General features: G+C 44.3%; 1 protein-coding gene across 7 annotated transcripts in view; it reads left to right on the forward strand.

Annotated features, from left to right (window-relative positions):
- Nucleotides 1-19925, forward strand: part of gbf1 (golgi brefeldin A resistant guanine nucleotide exchange factor 1) — a 95880-nt gene that overhangs the window by 5835 nt on the left and 70120 nt on the right. The gene's annotated exons all lie outside the window — the stretch shown is intronic.

The following is a 19925-nucleotide window of genomic DNA, read 5'->3' on the forward strand; positions in this document are numbered from 1 at the left end:
GAAAATGCATTTAAAAGAAACCATATACACCCAGTGAGCACTTTATTAGGTATTTATTAGACTTCTTTTTTTTATAATTTTTTTATTACTTTTTATATGAGTTTCTGAGACTCTCAAACCAGCCTGTCTCAATCATGCCGCGGTCAAAATCACTGAGATCACATTTCTTCTCGATTCTAATGGGTGATGTGAACCTTTCCTGAAGCTCCTGGCCCGTATCTACATGATCTTATGCATTGCACTGCTGCCACCATTGACTGATTAGATAATCGCATGAATAAGTAGGTATACAGGTGTTCCTAATAAAGTGCTCAGTGAGTGTATAAAGAGGCCGCTGCCTACTGTGTGAATCTGAAGTCCATATTCCTGCCCCTCCTCGGCTCTTCCACATTGCACTTATTCCTCAACTGTTATCATAGTGGAGAGTCATTTCTTTATCTCAAGCAATGTTGTGAAATTTGAAATGTGCTCATTAGATGCCGTCTGAGCATGAAGTCTCTCAGCTAAGTGGGTACTAGTCATTCGAGCCGTCATTTGCTGCCGCTAGTTATGTAATGTTTGAGCCAGATAATTTGCAACAGAAGCAGAAGGCTCGCTTTGAAGACACTCCAAGTCCTTTTAACTGTGTCTTCATTGGGAGGTTTTCTCTGATAAAATTAATCAGAAAACGGTCTCTTTTCAGCACTTTTAAGGAAAATATCGTTGGTGAAGTTTGTAGGTACATATCCTATGTCCTTTATGTTAATAGCACTGACCTGTCCTTGTGTACAGTAACAGTTGCTAGTCTTGTCACCACTGTTAGCCTCATGGTCTTTTTTGATGCTGTTTAGCCCATCGTTCTCTGTGGTTTGGTTGCCGTGCTTGCCTGTAACCCCCCTTGTTCATTTGATGCTTGTTGCTCTAGACTATTGTGGAGGGTGAGGTTGGCAGAGGGGGGTAGGGGGGTAGGGGGTAGGGACAGTGTTTGGGGGGGTGTGTGGGGCCCTCTGTCGGGTGGGCCCTTGGGGCCCTTTGAGAGGCTGTCGTCCCACCCTAAAGACAGGCCAGGCCAGACAGAGGCCCATCTTTCCAGGCTGCGTAAGCTCTGCGGCTGGCAAAAGATCCATGCTCTGAAATCCACACAGCTGGCCTTTGTAGATGTGCAGTGAATGGCCGTCTGATGCCAGCTGGCTATGTGCAAATACTGGACCGATCATACGGCGTTTCCACATGCAGCAGGTTAACCTGCAGCAGCGCTCCAGGATTTTACTGCACGCATCCCAACTGGACATCCTCAGGGAAGAATTCACGCAAAAATTCACCACAAATAATTGTAGTAATAAGGAAATAATAATTTCTCCAAATACGTCAAACATTTCTTTGTGCTTTGTGTTTGTAATGGTAATGCTGCAATATGAGTCATGCCCTAATGACAAGATGGGCTTCTGATGACAAAGTAACTCTGCTCTTCTTTAATATGTGGTGTACATTGGCACTCATTATCTTGCCAATACGGAAGAAGCCTGACAGGATAGCAACTGAAAAATGTAAAAGGGTGAAGAAAAGTAGTAAAAAAAAACTCGTTTTAGCCCTGAGTTTTCCCTTCAAGCACTGCTGATAAGCAGCAGGCTTTGTCTAACTCGGTGATGACTGAGGATATGGGAGAGAAACCTGTTCTGCTCTCTTCCTAGTCTGAGTCACTGATAAGTAATATTATGTAAGAGCAGTTGTAGATGAGAAAATGTCAGCTTCATGTCAATCTGCACACAGTCTGCTCTGAAAGTAAAATTTTAAAGTTTTTTCTCTGAACTTGAAATCTGTGGCGTTCTTTACTCTGGGCAAACAAATTGCTCATTATTCCATGAAAGTGTCTTTTTGTTAAGACAGAGTGAGGATATATGCTGTAGGCCCATAGAGGTTAGTTGTTGCCTCCGTTCAGGCCATGTAAATGTGCTTCTGAGCTTGGATTATAAAGCTGTAGAAACATGAAGGCCTGGTGTTTTTTTTTAGGTAAACATGAAATTATATTGTTGTGGTGGGCGTCTCTTAAGTTTGTATGTATACCGAGGAAGTAATTTTCCTGCAGAAGTATCAAACGCAATTGTACAAACAGCATGTAAACCTAAGACAGAATATTGCCTGCCCTTGATCTGCAAGCATGAAATATGTACATTAGTATGCATATTTATATTCACAAGGCTGGATACAGAACAGAAGACATGGTTATTACTGGTTTCATGTTTACCGCACGTACAGAATAATTGCAGCCTTGGCGGTGATTTTATTAAAACCATTTCAGTTAGCTTTTTTTTTTTTTTCTTTCTGAAATACAGATCAACTTTCCCATATCCATTATAGCACAGATAACCGGATTCAGCAATATCCTCTTTTCATATGATCAGAACGCTGCAGGAGCTCAAAATGAAGGCCAAATATTTAATGCTCAATTTTTTTTTTTTTTCTCCCCTTCTCTACATTCAAAGGATAAACCTTGGTCAGGTGGGACCCAGGGCTAAACGCATTCAGTCTGCGGGCACAAAGTGCCTTTTCCGTCTAAAGAACAAGAGCATATTTAATCAGGTGCGCGCAAGATTTCCACCGAGAAGCGCTGGCCTTTTGCATTTGTCAATATTATCCTTCCAATGTCTTACTGTTGGGGGTTATTTAGTTTATCATTTCCAGTCCCATGGAAACTCTATCTTCGTTTGTTCATCATTTAACCAAATTCCTTGTAATGAACAGGAGGTCTAAGGTAAATGTTATGCTGTTTTGTGCTAGTGTTCTGCAGTGCGCGAACATAACCGCACGAAGACACTCTGTGCTCATCAATGTATCCACTGTTGAATGGCCAGTTTTTAAAAATTATTTTCCAATAGGAATATAGTGTGTGCGCTTAAACACTTATGCATGCATGTGCACACACAGTTTAGAGAATGAATACATAGGATTTGAATCGTCAGGAAATGTGCTGGTGCTTTGATTTTACAGTCAGCATTTTGGGTGGTCTCTTATACCACCACAGTTTGAATGTTCAGAGCGGTAAAACACTTGTGTTCAATGCAATCATAGTTCTATCAGAGGACTTCAGTCCACATGGGGGATTTGTAACGCACTATGCAGTACGCTGAAACCAAATAAGCCCCGCATTATAAAAATGACAACTCTGTATATTGTTGTATTTATGATTGCCGTCATATTTGTGGTGAACTGCACGTGGGGCACATTCAAGATTGAACATGGATGTAAATAGGCCTGTTTTATTCATTTACTAATTAATGGCAACGCACTGAGAGCCCATATTAATCCAAGATGTTTTTAGTCTGTTTACGCGGGAGATGATGTGTTTATTTGGTTACATTATGACAAAAGAACATACTAGTGATTTATGTGTTGTTAGGCCTTGTTGCTTACAGTGACACTTCTAGGCTCTTGACCAAATTGAATTATGAAGCACTGAAAAGCTAACAGAAAAAACATCTTATTTTATTTTTGTATTGACTGTAATACAAACACCCAGAACACACTGCATGTAGTAACTTTGTTTATAAGATGGTGTTCCAAGGTTTGGACAGATAACTCTCGATGACCTAGCTTGGTCCTGTTGCTGAAAATATATCCTGGTCTTCAAGTCCTTGACTGATCAAGATGATTTACAATTTAATTCAATTCATTTAATTATGCATATGTTATGCATATGTATGGGCACATCTTTTCAACATTATCTTGAAAGAGACTTTACGTCGCCATTTTCGTGTTTTACTTAAGCTCCCCAATTTGAATTTGAATTTGCCTGTTGCATGGCTTTTCCTCTTTACTAACCATCTTTTTATCCACTCATGCCTGTTGTGCAGATTAGAATTAGAGGGCAGTTTATGGGTTCATCAAGGCATTGAAGACTGCGGGTCACAGAAGTGCTGGATTATGGCCGCAGGTCTTTTTACACATTGTGTGAAGGCTGAAGTTCAAAGTGCCTTTGAGGACAGTGGTTTGGTCCACAGACTTCTCTGCGCAGAGACACCTGTGAGACGATCCACAATATAATTACCTGAAATGGATGCCGCCCGACATGTGCGCACGTGCAGTGTTACTGGCTACATCTTTGTTGTTGTTGACCTTGGCTGAGCTTCCCGTGTGTAGTCTAGTAATTACCTATCGTTTTAGTGCCATATGCGAGCGTGCTGATTTCCTCGAAATTTTGATTAAAACTCACGCACAGCTGACGGTATCCCTCTAAACAGGTCCCAGACTAATTTCCGTGGTTCCTTTTGGGTGTTTGGCTTTTTTTGGTTGAGTTGAGATTGTATTATCAGTTTTCGCTAATGTACTACAATAAAAATGGCTCCGATAGAACCTGATGGAAGTCCACAGCATTGTGTAAAACGCACCCAATCTGTCTGGATGCACGTGTTTAACTTGTCTGCCCAACATGACATAAAAAAACGAAAACACCGTTAAAACGTCGGGAATGGTGACTGTCCGAGGACCAGCTGTACGGAGTGATCAGGCCGCCAGCCCTGCGTTAGTGCCGGGGCGGGGGCGTGAGGAAGTGCCCTGGGCAGGGAGCACTGCGGTCTGCCTACGTGTCGTCATGCCTCGACAATGGAAGACCTGGCAGCGGCAGCTAGAACACATGGATCCCCCCACCACCCCCCCTCCCCCCCTCCAGTGCGGTCTCTCCCTGCACTCTCCAGGGAATGCTGGCGAGATGGACAGGCACTGCTGGTCCCGGGAAGGCAGGAATCCGCCACGCTTTTTCATCCTCCAAACACCAAAGGCCTTGTTAGTTTCTCTGGGTCCAGGCTTCAGGAACAAGCAATTTCTCTCTACCCCCACCCCCCCCACCCCCCCTTCTACTGTACATACTTCTGTTTCATAGTCGTAAGCTCTCTCTGAGAATATCCTTCTCTTTATTTTAATGAGCTGTGCTGATTTAGCTTTCATTTCTTGCCCTTGTACTCACATCTCAGCCCTTCTCACAGATTATCTTTGTGGAAAAAAAAAAAAAAAAAGATTCATTCAGATTGTCAGATTCTTCAGAGTTTTTGGTCTGTATTGCATGTGCATGCAGGTACATGGCGAAAGATGGGAAAATGTACCACTAAGGCCAACTCGAGTGTGTCCTCTGAAGGGGTAGACGAGTGTTTTTTTTTTTTTTTTACGACACTTTGTTTTATTTTATTTTTTCCGTAGCAGCGCAGCAAACAAAAAGCCCGGCCTCTCTCCTCTGCGATATCCCTGTCTGAGGTCTACGCGGTGGGCTACCGCGCTCTGCGTCCGGGCTGGCCCAGCTGTCGGCTAATGAAAGCCCTGTAACTCCCTTCACACTGTGCGTTTTATCTCCTTTAACAACAAAAGCCAGCGGCGAAGGAAACGTGGATTAGTGTGGAAGCGTTTCTCAGCGGCTCTGCCGTCGTCGAAGGTTCCATTCTCCTCCTCCTCCTCCTGCTCCGCGCCGGTGATTGGCAGGAGCATGTGTATAGAGTGCAGCTGGAAGTATATCATCTGCAAATTTAGTTGGGTAAATATAGCAGGGAGTCTTGTCAGCCTGAGAGATAAATTGTTCTGGGAAAGGAAGTGTTGTCTCTCGTTCGAAAAAATAATTTCCTACACTTCTGGGACAAGGCTTTCTCTCTTTTTTTTATTTCACACAAAGAGCGTACAGTGGGGGAATTGCATGCTGGTGGAACATTTGTTGCCACCCCCCGTTCCTCCCTGAGGAACCCGTGAATATCAGCTTGAGGCAATGGTTCCTCTTGTGCTGGGATGTTTGGGGTATTGCTAAATCCTTAATCTGTCATTGGTAAGGATGGCGAGCGAAGCCAAGGAAGACGCTGCCATGGCATTGCATTCGGCACATGGGTCTTTCAGAATTCGCAATGCCAGCTTGTAAACACTGGGGAATATTTTGTGAATAATTTCTTTCGGGGGTGGGAAAAGGGGGGGCTTTATGGGAAATCATATTTGTTATTACACTGTTATTTATTGGCCATTTTTTTATAACCGTATACAGCCATTTGTGTACAATTATTTTAAAAATGGAGACTAGATTATTTGGCAATTGCCACGCTTACAAACACAGCTATTTGTTTATGGGCTTGGCAGTAGTAATTTTGAGGTATCATTTTGCTGTTCTCTGCAAAAATATAGAGCTGATCATTTGAGGGAATTGCAGTGCCTTTATACAGTAGAAATGTTTGTCTACCTGTTCATATGGCTGTAATATGAGAAGTTGATATGGTTTATGGTATAAGAGTATTCTCCTTGCCTTATATATTGGCCTTTGTAAATGTACCTTGTATCTGTATATCTTAAGTGACCAATTACAATGGAAACACACATTTATCCAAAACTCTGTCATTGCTTATACATGAATTATAAGTTATAATTTTTTTAACTAAATATCTGTCACAGATATTCACACCCCTGTTTTTTCAATATTTTGTGAACTCTCCCTTCACAAGGATATCACTACTTACTCCTTGTCTGTAGGGTATAGGTGAACATACTAGGGGTATCTTTGACCATTCGTTTATACAGAATGTTTCATGGTTCTTCCCGTCCTTTGGTCTGTGTTTATGGACTCAATAACCGCAGCTTTTGTAGACGGATGGCCATTGCAGCCTAGTGCCATTTGGCAGGCTCCAGATGCTTATTTCTTTACTTACTTTCAATATGGTTAGTTTTTCCAGCAGTCTCTTCCAAAAGTCTTGCTGGTGTAGAGATGGCATCTGATGATGGATTTGGAGACTTTGTGTCCCCAAGATAAAACCAGGCTCTGCAGATCTCTGACTGTGACCATTTAGCCTAATTTCCCTTCTCATCCGTCTGTCTTGCCGTATGTAATGCACTTGTGTTCTTTTTCCGGGCAAGTGGTATGTTTCCTTTTCTATTTGGGCTGACAGTTTTTTTAATGACCTAGATGGAATTTGTGTTGTTTGTGTGGATTTATTAGTCATTATTTGTCATTTTGCACAGTAGTGGATGACGCATAGACATCCTCTTTATGCCCCAGTAGGAGTCAGTGGGAGGCCACGGTACAGTTATCTAAGATGGAGATGAACTTGGAAAAGTATTAAGTTTTATTTTTTTTCTCTGAGCACTAATAAAAAACATATTTTTATTAAGTGTGAATACTTTTGGAGAGCACTAAATCATATTAAATGGCCTACTTCACACAGGCTTCGTTTCACTGCAGTTCGGCTTGTAAGCAGGTAATTCTGTGTCCGTAAGCATTGTCGATTTTGATAGGCATGCTGGGCGTGATGGGGATCTTGTTTTGGTTTGTCTTCATGGCTTTTGGAAAGAAACCTAGCTGAAGATATTTTATGGTGGGGAAAAAAATAGGAAGGCTCAAATGTGGCCCTTGGACCAGTGGACGGAGCGGTATTGCTTTGCTTTCCGTGCGATGCTTCGGACTCCTTCAATGACAAGAGAATATTCCTGGTAGGAATCGCATTAGCTTTAACGTCGACCTGGCAAATCTGTTTCGATCCCCAGCCGTATAATTCGGCAGGATTTATTTTATTGAGTGTACAGAGGAATATGCTGCTGTTTGAGGGAAGGGGGAGAATGCAGATTGAACACTGGTATGTTAGCCATTTCATTGAGGGGAGGGGGGTGCATTTTTTTCAGCCACCAGCCTTGCGTTTCACCCCCCCCCCCCCCCCCTCCACCACTGAGGTCAGATTTTTGACAAGTCTGTGGAGATAGCAGCCCGGCTAAATCCCCTCATTTTTATTCATACAAATACAGGTTTAGCGATTCCGACGCCCGTACGACTCAGAGTCAGCTCTGCGTGTGAGTGACAGTTCTGCTCGACGCTTTTTAACACTAACCGAATTCACAAGCACACTTCTAATTGTCTACAATCACCAGGAGCAGACCAGCGGTCCAGATTAAGGGCGCTGAAAATCACACGCCGACTGTAAGGGCCCTGGAAATCACATGCAGACTGCTGGTAATGAATTGATCATCGGCTTTTTCTCACCCGTGCCCTTTTGGAGATTATCCTCCTGCAATGTGTAGATGATTTCACCAATATAATAATAAAGGTGATGGCAAAATGACAGTGGTTGTAATGAAATTGTAACCTTATGTTATGGTAATTTTTCATTTTAAAGCACAATTAATGCTGCTTGTAGTTCTATGGCAGCAGGGAAGGTAACCTCTTATTCAATGCTTGCTTATTTCGCTGATGCCTTTATCCAAAGTGACGTACAATTGATTTGACTAAGCAAAGGAATATTGCTGCCGAGCAAGTGGAGCTAGATGACCATTGCTGTTAAATTTTATTTCTCTTCAATTATCTTGAAGTTGAGAATATTTTCAGTGAGAAATATTCTCGCCAACTTTTGAGAAAAACCAAAGGATGTTTCGTACTTTGAAGAATGGAATTTTCACAACCATTTTGATTGAAAGTAACCGTCATTTTGCTTAAAAGGTTTTTTTGTGGTTGCTATACTTAAAATCTTTCTGTTAGAATGGCAACTTCTTACATTTATTTTTGCAGTATGTATACCTACTACACATCTCCTGCTGGAGACAGTGGAGCGTTATTCAACAGCTTGGTGGCAGTAGTCTACGGACATCCGCGTCGGTCCAATGGCAGAGGCACAGTTGCAGTGCTAACAAAAATTTTCCGAAATGCATATCAGAACGGTAAATCTTCACCGATGGGCTAAGGGCTGTGTCCCCTGTGAGGGGGGGGGTCCTGGGTGTTTTGGCAATAACTCCTCCAGGAGGGCCTTTGGACGGAGGCTGACGTGTCAACGCAGTTCAAGGTCAAGTGTGCGGCGTTTTCGGACACTCAGCTGCTGCGCCCCCCCGGGCCGGCCCTCGGCAGACTCCAGCCGTCTGCAAAACCCCGCTTCCTCCGGCCCTCAGCCATCCGATAGCCCCCCGCCGTAAATCACTCCAGATCGCACCGCGGGAGCGCGCTTGTCAAAGGCCAAGTAAGAAGAGGCCTCATAACTCATCTCGTTCAGTCACTTATGCTAATATGTTTACCCGCCAAGTGTGTTCAGCGGATCTGCCCTTGTATGAACCTAAGAGAAGATTTAAGACTGCGGATTAAGACCGAGATCGTTTCCCGCTGTTTGCCTTACGACGTTCTCCAGCGTGAGCGTGTGAGCTGTCACGTGGAGCTCAGTTATTGCAGCCTCCCATGCAACCAATATGTGGTTAAGCAGCGTGTTTAAAAAAATAAAAAAATAAATAAAGTTTAAAGTTTTTTTTTTTTTTAATATAGTATAGTGCATTTTGAAATGAATGCGTGTGATGACCAGCCCTCCCTCGCTGTTCCACAGATAGAAAGGAAAGTTTAATTCTGTGCTTGTCAATTCTTTTCTTCTTCTTCTTCTTTTTTTTTTTTTTTAACTCTCCAAAGTGAATGTCACAGAGGCTTGCCGTACAGTACCGCAGGCGTCTGTGACCCTGTCGGGAATTTACAACTGCTGTCCCGGGAGGAGGCGGTCTTCCTTTCCATTGCGCCAAACTGGAGACCAGGGATTCCATTACGGAGCCCTGTCCTGTCCCATCTCCCATTCCTCTCGCCCGCTTTCATCTCGCCTCTCTGGACAGGGGTGGGACACTTAGCACCCTGGCAGGATCAAAAACCCCCAGCGCGCCCCCCCCCCCCCCCCCCCCCTCCCCTCCTTCTCACAGTGCTCAAGGATTTTGTCTCCCAACAAGAAAGTACAGCAGAAGATCAAGTGAGATCTGAGATTAAACGCCTGTAGGAAAGACTTGAGACCCATTGCTGTGCTTGTGTGCATAAAGGGATATTCGGCTTTCCATGATGCCGGTTGCAAAGGATGACAGTCCTTGAGTAATGACCTAGCCTGTTGCTGGAGGTCGGTCATCAAGACTGACTTTGCCCATGAATGAAACCTTTTTGTCCGTTTTGTCTGACTAATAACATGAAATGGCATCGTTAAACAAATATTTTAAATATAGATTTTATAAGGTGGCTTGATAAAAAGTTCAATGTTATTTTTCTAGGTTTTTTTAATTAATGGGATCCACTAATTTGTGGTGATTCAGTTCTTTTGGAAGCTCACATCAGATAGTGATGTAGTGAAAACAATGATTGGCTGTTTTTCAAAAGTACCCCTCTCAGCACTTGACTTGATTAGACATAATTTAATGTATTTACAATACAAGATAGGCATTAAGTAGCACACTTAAGTAGAACATTGTTCTTGAAAAGCAGACCATTTTTATTGTGGAAAAGCAATTTTATTAACACAAAATGATTTGTTTAGCTTTGATAAATACTTGGATGTTTTGTCTAACACTACATAACATGGGTGCTTCAGCAAATTGACGCTTGAAACTTTAGTTAGAAGGTTGACACAAATAAAAGAGCTTTCACCAGAATGTTACTGTAATCACAATTAAAAGGGCTTTCACCAGAATGTTACTGTAATCACAATTTAAAGGGCTTTCACCAGAATGTTACTGTAATCACAATTAAAAGAGCTTTCACTGGAATGTTACTGTAATCACAATTAAAAGGGCTTTCACCAGAATGTTACTGTAATCACAATTAAAAGAGCTTTCACTGGAATGTTACTGTAATCACAATTAAAAGGGCTTTCAGCAGAATGTTACCGTAATCACAAATAAAAGGGCTTTCTCCAGAATGTTACCGTAATCACAAATAAAAGGGCTTTCACCAGAATGTTACCGTAATCACAAATAAAAGGGCTTTCACCAGAATGTTACCGTAATCACAAATAAAAGGGCTTTCGCCAGAATGTTACCGTAATCACAAATAAAAGGGCTTTCTCCAGAATGTTACCGTAATCACAAATAAAAGGGCTTTCACCAGAATGTTACCGTAATCACAAATAAAAGGGCTTTCGCCAGAATGTTACCGTAATCACAAATAAAAGGGCTTTCTCCAGAATGTTACCGTAATCACAAATAAAAGGGCTTTCACCAGAATGTTACCGTAATCACAAATAAAAGGGCTTCCTCCAGAATGTTACCGTAATCACAAATAAAAGGGCTTTCTCCAGAATGTTACCGTAATCACAAATAAAAGGGGATGCCTTGTACCGTTGCATTTGTGACGGCAGGCACGGGGCACGGACAGGGGCCCGTCACAGTGTAAATGTCTGTCAATCTGGGCATGATTAATAAGCGTCCCCTCAGACAGGCTGCCTCTGCGCACTGGTTAGTAGTTGTAAATCTGCCCAGTTAATCGTCCTTTAACCGAGGACTGACAGGGCGGGCTTAGGCGTAGTGCGAAGAGGGATGCAACTGTTGTCCTGTTTCAGAGCCTCTCAACAATGTGCTGAGTGGATGGAGGGTCCCAGCAGAGGAACATTAATCATGGACCTGGGGGGTAGGGGGGGGGTGGGGGACGGGCGAGAGGTTTGGGAGGGTGGGTGGGGGTCGGGGGGAGGGTCCGGATGTGCTGACAGGAACAGAGGGCAAGACAGGAGCAAAACAATCCTGCCCCCCCACCCCGTGAGCTCGCGTACTGGCAAGGATAACGCCCCCCCCCCCCCCCCCCATTCCCCAAGGTGTTCTTCAGCCCTCTTGTCTCATTGAGGGGTGCTCCTTATCACCCCCGAATGAGACTAATGCTTGTCACTATGGTTTTTAACGTGAGCTACTTGGAATGTGTCACCCCCCCCTCCCCTCCAGATACTGTTGAATTTCAAGGTGCTTTATCAATGTGACATTAGAAAATGGTGTAGCCAAATCGGGAGGGTGCGTGAGCAGTGCTTAACACGGACCATTCGCATGCAGTCAGGGAAAGTTTGCAGTCACTTGTAGATTTCTTTTTTTTTTTTTTTAATGGCCACCCGTTGACATTAGTAGTTCTGTCATATTTCATTGGTCTACAGCGCTGTCTTGGAGGTGCGTTGTTGGCCACAGGCCGATTGCTAAAGTTAAAGTGCCGTTAAAATGTCACAATCCTTCATGGTGTTAAATTGGAAAGTCAGCTGTCCGCACCATGCTGTTTATATCGGCGGATACTGTGCTTGCTTCACAGAGTCCTTGGAGGAAAAGGACGTTTGAATCTCAAGGCTTCCCGTGCCACTCAGATCGGTGGAGATCCTGGATCGGCAGGGGGGCGGACATGCAAATTTACTCAAGTCTTTATTACACAGCTTTTGTTTTGAACTCTCTTATAATCCCCCCATCAGCGCAGCATATGATGATGAACAAACATCGCTGGCTAATTACTTTTGCTCTTTGAATTAATATTGCCTTAATACAAATCTCGTTTGTTCCGCTCCTTGATTAGTTATTTAGAGTGACGTATACATGCAGAAATTGGATTGGGTTTTCCTAGCCTTTACATATTTTCATAAAACTAATGACTGCCAGTGTTACTAGCTCATTCTATTGCTGTACCTGATATTGTCTCAGGCTACTGTACAGAGCAGAGTGGGCCTGAATTAGAAAAGATTTTCTATCCATATAGGGTTTATATGAAGTTCATTATAAATCATCGCCCGGATGCAGTTCTGTTATGCTAAAGTTGAGTGTCCATCCTTCATAACAAATTGGTGGTCACTCGCTGTAGGTTCACTAACGGAACAAAACCGGGTGTGCTATTGAAAAACGCACTGAACAGACAAAACATTACAGAACGTTCCTTTCCTATTTTCGGAAAACGTACAACGAGACAATGTCAAACATTTAAACGCCACAGTTCTCCACGTCTTGTCGCCCCCTGTACGGTGTCCGCGGATCAGTCCAGGTCAAGCCGAAGACGCGTCGTCAGCCGTAAACAAATAAACGACGCGGGAGTTCCCGGGGCCGCTACCTGGGATGCATAATGTTCCCGCTAATCATTTTCCTACGAGGTGGTAATTGGCCCCGTGCATCTCGATAGGCGACGGGTCCCCCAGCGCTCATCCTCGGGGTAATGGGTTTAAGTTGAGCGTGGCGGTAATGGCCGCACGCTCTGCGGGCTGAGTACTTTAATAAAGCGGGGGAATTAAGGTGGGTTTCAGGTCGTTTCAACACCCCCCCCCCCCCCCCCCCCCCGTCATCCTGTGCGTGTCGCGCCTGACGAGCCCTTCTATAAACAGCCCTGGCTGGGATGTGCTGACACGTTGACGGGCAGGAGCCGCCGTCTGAAGGTGGAGAGAAAAGGGCCAGGTATCAGCCATTTTGGAGCAGCCAGGTGTTTACTTTCAGTGTGTTAATGACCCAGTTGCTAATTTGGACTTTAGCGAGGCCGGAATAATTTTAGATGCAGCCGACGTGCGTATGCACGGACACGATTCGTGGTCACGCAGGGGTCTTCTAGCTGAACATGAATTCATTTAATTGACATCCCTCTATGCGCCCAGCGCTGGTTATCGAAAAGTCATCTCTTCTGGCTAATTTAGATACTGTATTGTTGGGGTGCATTGTTTGGAGATGGCTTTTATAATCAAATTCTTTTTTTCCTTTTCTTTGAAAATGAATGAGATGTGGGTCTACATTTTTCTTAAACTGACTGGAAACTGTTGAAAGGTTGAAGTTATTAAAGCAAGAAAAACGTGGGATCCGTTAAATCCATGAAAGCTCAATGAGTGCTAAAGCAGCTCTCCCATTATTCATGCTAGTCTTAAAAAAAATCTTGCATTTCTAATGTTGTTTGCAATACTGTACTCGCGTCTCAAACATTTGAACAACTGCCCCGTCGCAGTGCCGTCACGCTGGATCGAGCCCCGTTTTGTCCTACAAGTCATTTCTATCATCAGCGGGCCTTATTGTGGACACCAGGCTGCATTTTAACTTCGGGAGGGGGGGTAAAAAAAAATAAAATAAAATAAAGCGATCTGCTGCTGTCTCTGGAGCTAGCCGACATAATGGCCTCCCATGGCCCGGACGCCCCGGCGATGAGGAAGCGCACAGTCCACTGCCCAGCGCGCGGGGCCGGGGTGCGGGGCGCGGAAATAAGGGCCGCATTAGTATTGCGGGAGGCGCTGCCTGCCCGGGTGCCGTGCACGTCTTAAGCCGGGGCGTCCCAGTGCGGCTCCCTGACAACCTTGACAGGCCGGCCTAATAACCCTCCTCCACCTCCACACAGCAGCAGCTGCTTGTTATTTCATGGCCCATCAGGGTCCCGCGTCCGCGGACACTCTAATACACATATCCAATTAGACAGGCATTGTTGTTACGCGCTGGTTTCCGACCAGCGATTTCCACGCCCTCCCACTCGCGGGTAAATAAAATCGCAGGAACGTTTTCGTTGCCGTCGTTGTTTACGCCGCCGGTGATGCGTCTTCTGCTGTAGCTACGGGTGGTGAATTTGGCACTTTTGGGTTTCATGGGGGGGGGGGGGGGGGGGAATTGGCAAACTTTTATTTGTTTTTTGGGGGTGGGTGAGGGGGAAGGAAATGCACTTTCAGTGTGCAGTAAATATGCAGTAAGTTTACTCCTTGTCCTCTGGTCAACCAACTGCTATTCCTCAGATAGTGTAAAGCCCGCAACACGGAATAGCTGGACAGTGCATCATTGCTCATTTAAATTGACAGAATTTCCTGTTATTTCAGGACTGCAGTGGCAGGACTGATGGCCGCTCACTCCCTGCTTTTCCCACTGAACGCAGACAGTGCTGAGTTACGAGTGTAGTGGTTTATTCCTGGTGGGTCAGGTGCCCTTTATCCATATTGTAGATAATTATATATCGTCTTTCTGACAAAGAGTTCATTTTTGGAGCGAGAGGTTCTCTATTGCGCGCATAGAATTCTAATAGAATGTCATTATGTGAACACACAGCCAGCTAGCTCATTGGAGGCCTTCCTTTTTTTTTTTTTTTTGGTTGCTTAATATCCAACTCAGAAAAGACTTATGATCCAGGAGATATAAAAGCAGATTGATGGGTTTTTGGCTTGTTAAATGGTTGCATTTTTTTTATTTTTATTTTTAGATATTTTTGAGGCCTTTTTCAGCTTTATTGGACAGTATAGTATAGAGAGACAGGAAGAATGGGAGCGAGAGAGAGGGGAAGACATGCGACAAATGTCAGACGGTCGGATTGGAACCGCCGACGTCGCGGCTCGCAATGAGCATGCGGTCAGTGCTCTACAGGCTGCGCCACCGAGACACCCAAATGGTTTCATTTTAATTTCGGAGCCTGAATTTTTTAGGCATTCATCATTAGTGAATAATGAATTTCCCGCCCCACACACAACACACGGTAAAGATCAGTGCTGTGAAGAGTGAAAATTCACATCCGATGAGTCCTGCTTCTGACTCAGACTGATGGAATCCTGTGGGGTCCATCGGGGAGATCTGACACGGGCATGTTCTCTGCATGTCTACCTTTTATGAGTGGCCTTGCCGTGCACTCGTACCACTGTGAAGCGTCTGGGGGTAGTCTTAATAGGATAAGACTGAGGGTAACTCTAATGCTTTTGATTCGGTCAATTAACTCCCTTTCCTGACAGAGGCACCTTGGTAAAGCAGGCCCTGGTCTTGAGGGCTTTACAAGTTTGTCATTATTGCCTCCCTGCTACTTATCTGATTAAGTCTTCAGAGGTGAACGCTTGTGCAACGCTAAACTGAGTCAACATCCTGCCCTGCTTAGACTGTGAGTTGGGTGTTATAGTAAAGTGTGCCAGCTAACTCAGAAGAGTGAACGGAGAAGTTTGACCCCTTTCCACCCTCAAGACTAATTGCTTAACAATAAGCCTGGAATGAACTCGACCATCAGAAGAGTTAGACTTTTGAGCATTCGTTGTTTCTTTGCTTATGGAAAGATTGACGTTTGTCCAAGGATCATCTTGTTCATTTGCGAGTCAGATGATCCCTCGGATGGAAGATGCACAATTGTCCAGGGATCATCCGGGGATCATCCGGATCATTTGCTAATCAAGCTTCATGCGTCCAGTTGATTTCTGTCCCAGAATGCAACTTGGGATTTCAGAACGCCATTTGTCAGAGTTGGGACCGATGACATGGACTCGAATCGCATCACTGGGCAGCTCACAAGCCTTCAGATGGCCATCGCATCTCCTCTCCTGTGTTTATCCTTCGAGGCATTTCTGTTGGAGGTTACAGTTGGCAATGGCTTTTAAACAACGTTCGCTGTGTTATTGTTAATGACAGTTGAAATGAGACCCAAAGTATCTTTTGCATTCTGCAGTTAGAATGAATATAATGAATTGTACTAAGGGCCCTGTGCACTGGACGTTAAGCAGCCGGGCATTGCTTGGAAAAGTAAATCTCATTACATGGAGCCCACGTGAGGCTCATAAGCACCCCCCAGTCAGGGGACAGATGTGTGGGCCCCCCTTTCAGCCACCGTCGAGATTGACAAGGAGGCTACGTTCTTGGCCTTCTCCGTCGGTCACTGAAAGCCAGGGGGGACTCTGTTACACCCCACTGAGGCCTTCCAACAAGTGTCTTTAGATGTTCCACTGTATCGGCCTGCCAGTTTCAGCGTGGAACAGGAACGCCGGCCAAGGCAATAACTTTCAAGTAGATGCCGGGAATTAAAAAAGGAAAGCCTATTTCTGGACGCAGCTGGGGGGTTTTGAAAGGAGTGTGTAGTAAGGTGACATCGGTTTGAGCTTTCTTGGGCGGGCGGGGCAGTCGGGGGTGAGAGGGAGGGAGGGAGGGGGCGGGGGCACCGGGCGGGTCGGCGATTAAACAACTGCCAGGGACCAGCGCAATAAATATTGAACCGAAGAGCTGACATGTGGCGCAGCGTTTAAACCTGTTGACATGCTCTTTTTAAATAGACGCAGGTCAGCGCCGCCGATACAAATTTTGACAAAAGCCGGCACGCTGACAGGGGGGCGAGACGGCGGACCCCGCTGCCCCGCGCAGCTGACTGGGAGACATGCTAACAACCGGGACAACAAGGAGGTGTTGATTGGCCTGGAAGCAAAATAGCCCCGGCGATATACTGGCAGGCTGTTTTATTGCAGCGCTGGCGGCCTGCGGGCCGGCTCTAGCAGGGGCACAGAGGGGATCCAGGCAGCTTTACACTTCCAGAGCTTCACCTTGTCGAGAGGAGCTGTCTTTCCGCTTTCCCCGAGTGCGAGACATGCTGCTAGCATTTGGAAGTGATTTTTATGAGATCTTCTGTCACTCACGTTTAAATGGCCGCCGTGTCAGATCCCCCCCCCCCCCGTGGCTGGCTTCCTGTGTTTTTGACTTTTATTATTTATGTTTCCTACAAAGGATGACATTTGAATTTAATGAATAAATGAATGAAACGCAGAAGCGAAACTAGGGTGCGAAATCGAAGCGGTGTCAAGAGTTTACTAACCTACGCACGGGCTCCTGACATGATGAGGACCCCAGAAATCCTATTCAAACTGACTTTTAGCAACGTATTTGTTGTTGGCTGTTTGTCTAAAGATATTTGCTAATGTTGACTTTATTGAGCAGCAGAAGATCAATTCGGGGTTAAACTGGATAAACTAAGACGAACCGTATGCACACAGATTTGCTTGTTGAGCGAAAGACAAAGATTACATTTCTATTTGTTTTGTGTTGTAAGTGGAAATAGGCTTTGTCCTGATATTATAATATCTCTTCAAACAACTGTATATATTTTAAAAAATACAGTTTTGCTTGTCTGTCTTGGGAATATGAGAGTAAAAATAAGAGTCTAACATTATGTACACATGTCTCTCCAGTGCCCCTGTCATATTTCTTGCACTTGCCTATGACACAGGATTGATGCAAGGTATAATGCAGTAGTGGACCCCATTGTAATGGGACTGATTTATTAGTGTCAGTTAATGGTAACGAGTGGAAAAGACCAAACTGAATTCCACCCAGCCTAACTTAGAAACTGCCAGTCATTTTTATGAGAACTAAATTTAATAGAGTTTTGACAGCTAGGCATTTTTTCCCCCTAACTTTCACAAGTATTTCTTCGGTTGAGATTGATTTGTTGATTGATAGCAGGTTTGTATATTGTGCTGTATTGAACTTTTTCTTGCGAATGAACGAAAACATTTTTTTTAGAGGTGTTAAAAACACCAATTACAATTTTTAGTGATTGAAGCATTAGCAAGATAACCTATCACAAATTCTGAAATTAATTGGGTACTGATTGTATTTCTATTGGTATAGTAATATGTATATCAGAGCAATCGGTCATAGTTCTTGCCTTTATGCTTGTTTACTTGGTCATTCCAGGTAATAGTGATGACTGTTGTGGTTTGCGGACAGAATGAACGTAATAGATATGTGACTCAATGAGTATTTCATCCATTTTGTTATATTACATTACAGTCATTTGGCAGGTGCTCTTATAAAGAGCAAATCATAACCAGTGACAAGCGCACTGAAAACCCTAGGGGGGAAGGCCCGGAGTGAACACAGGTAACTTGATTAATCAGAAACTGTCTAGCAATAACACCGTTCTGGCAACTATAACAGTAAGAATACTATAATATTTATACATAAGTGCAATAATTACAGTCTACAGCATAAAACATGCATGGCTAATTAGAAATTACCGGGAGGTAGGGAGTGGACATGTTGTATTGGGAGCCACACAGTACGTTTTATTTCTTTGTATTTTTATTTTTTTGTATTTTATATCCGTCTGACCTCCAGCTGTTGGGTACTAGTTAGTGACAATGCAGCTTGTCATCGTCCCCAGGCAGGTTGTTGAATGAACTACAGTGCGTCACACCCTATTTTCATAATGGGCCTCTTGTTGTCAAATAGGCTGGCGCTCATTCTCAACAACTGTCCTTACCGTGTTTTATTTAACAAGATATTCGGCTTTGGCTTAAACACTGGTATCAGTGAGACCACAACAGCGTTTACCAGGAATTTTTGCATGTCTCATTCTGTTTGGGGGAAACAATTTGGGTGATACTGACACATGCAGTTCTGGGATTTGCTGAAGACCTGCTGTGCCGCAGGTTAGATGCGGTTAATGCACACTGCAGCACTGTCGGGTGTATGGTTGTGTATCCTCTGATATCTGATATGTATTTCTGATATCCCTATCCCTCTTGTCTAAACCCCCCCAAAAAAATAAAAATAAAAAAAGAAATTCCACTTATGATGGCTATATGTTTAAAACAGCACTACCCATGTATTTTCCTAGTTATGGATGTGATGCTTTGACTTCTGGAAGAACCTATGCACTTGTAAGTCGCTTTGGATTAAAAGCGTCTGCCAAATGACCGAAATGTAAATGTAATGTACTGCAGTGTACAGCATTGCGAGGTGCGGCGCCTCCTTGCAGGCACCTTTTAAGTAGGGCAAACGGCCGTGTGCAGTGGGACCGGAGTCTCGCCTGCTATGCGCAAAGCTTCTGTGGTTTTAACTGTAAAATTCCTGCTAAACTGGCAGGGGTAGAGCGGTTATGAGTGCTGAAACGCTGACCCTAAATTTACGACCTGGGAACGCTGCGTCTTGCACAGGGGCTGCGTATTTCAGACACGGGGGTCACGGGGAACTTCGGCGAGTTGAACTTCTGAACCGTAGCCACGCTGTTGAGTCAAGTATAGGTCAGTCTAATCTAGGGCTCAAGGCAGAGATTCCTCTTTACTGTATAGGCCTGGCCTTTATATAGAAGCGCGCCGCGGTTTCCAAGGAAAACGCGCGAGCTGAGATCAGAACAATATGGTAATTGAGTTCACGGTGCCTTGGAGGAGAGGAGGTGGAACTCGTCTTCGTGACGTGAGAGACGGTGGGAGAGTGCATAAGTAGCCTTGTTTTACCCCATTGGAAAAGCGTAGCTGTGCGCAGTATGTATTGAGAATAAGGTTATTTTGCAGTGCTGCCACAATCTGTTGCCATACCAGAGCCGCAGTGCACTATGAAATTATGAGGGGGTGGGGGGGGGGGGGTGTACGATTGTGTGTCCTCCATGACATTTTCATTAATTCTGAGGTCATCTTCCATAAATTTTCTTTTCAGTCTCAGCTGCTCAAAACAATGGCCCTTTTTTCTCTCCACAACAGTTTCTCTAAGTGCAGCTATTCAGAAAATCTGATTTGGATTCA

Source organism: Conger conger, chromosome 18, assembly GCF_963514075.1.
Source record: "Conger conger chromosome 18, fConCon1.1, whole genome shotgun sequence".
In the NCBI taxonomy this organism is placed as follows: Eukaryota; Metazoa; Chordata; class Actinopteri; order Anguilliformes; family Congridae; genus Conger; species Conger conger.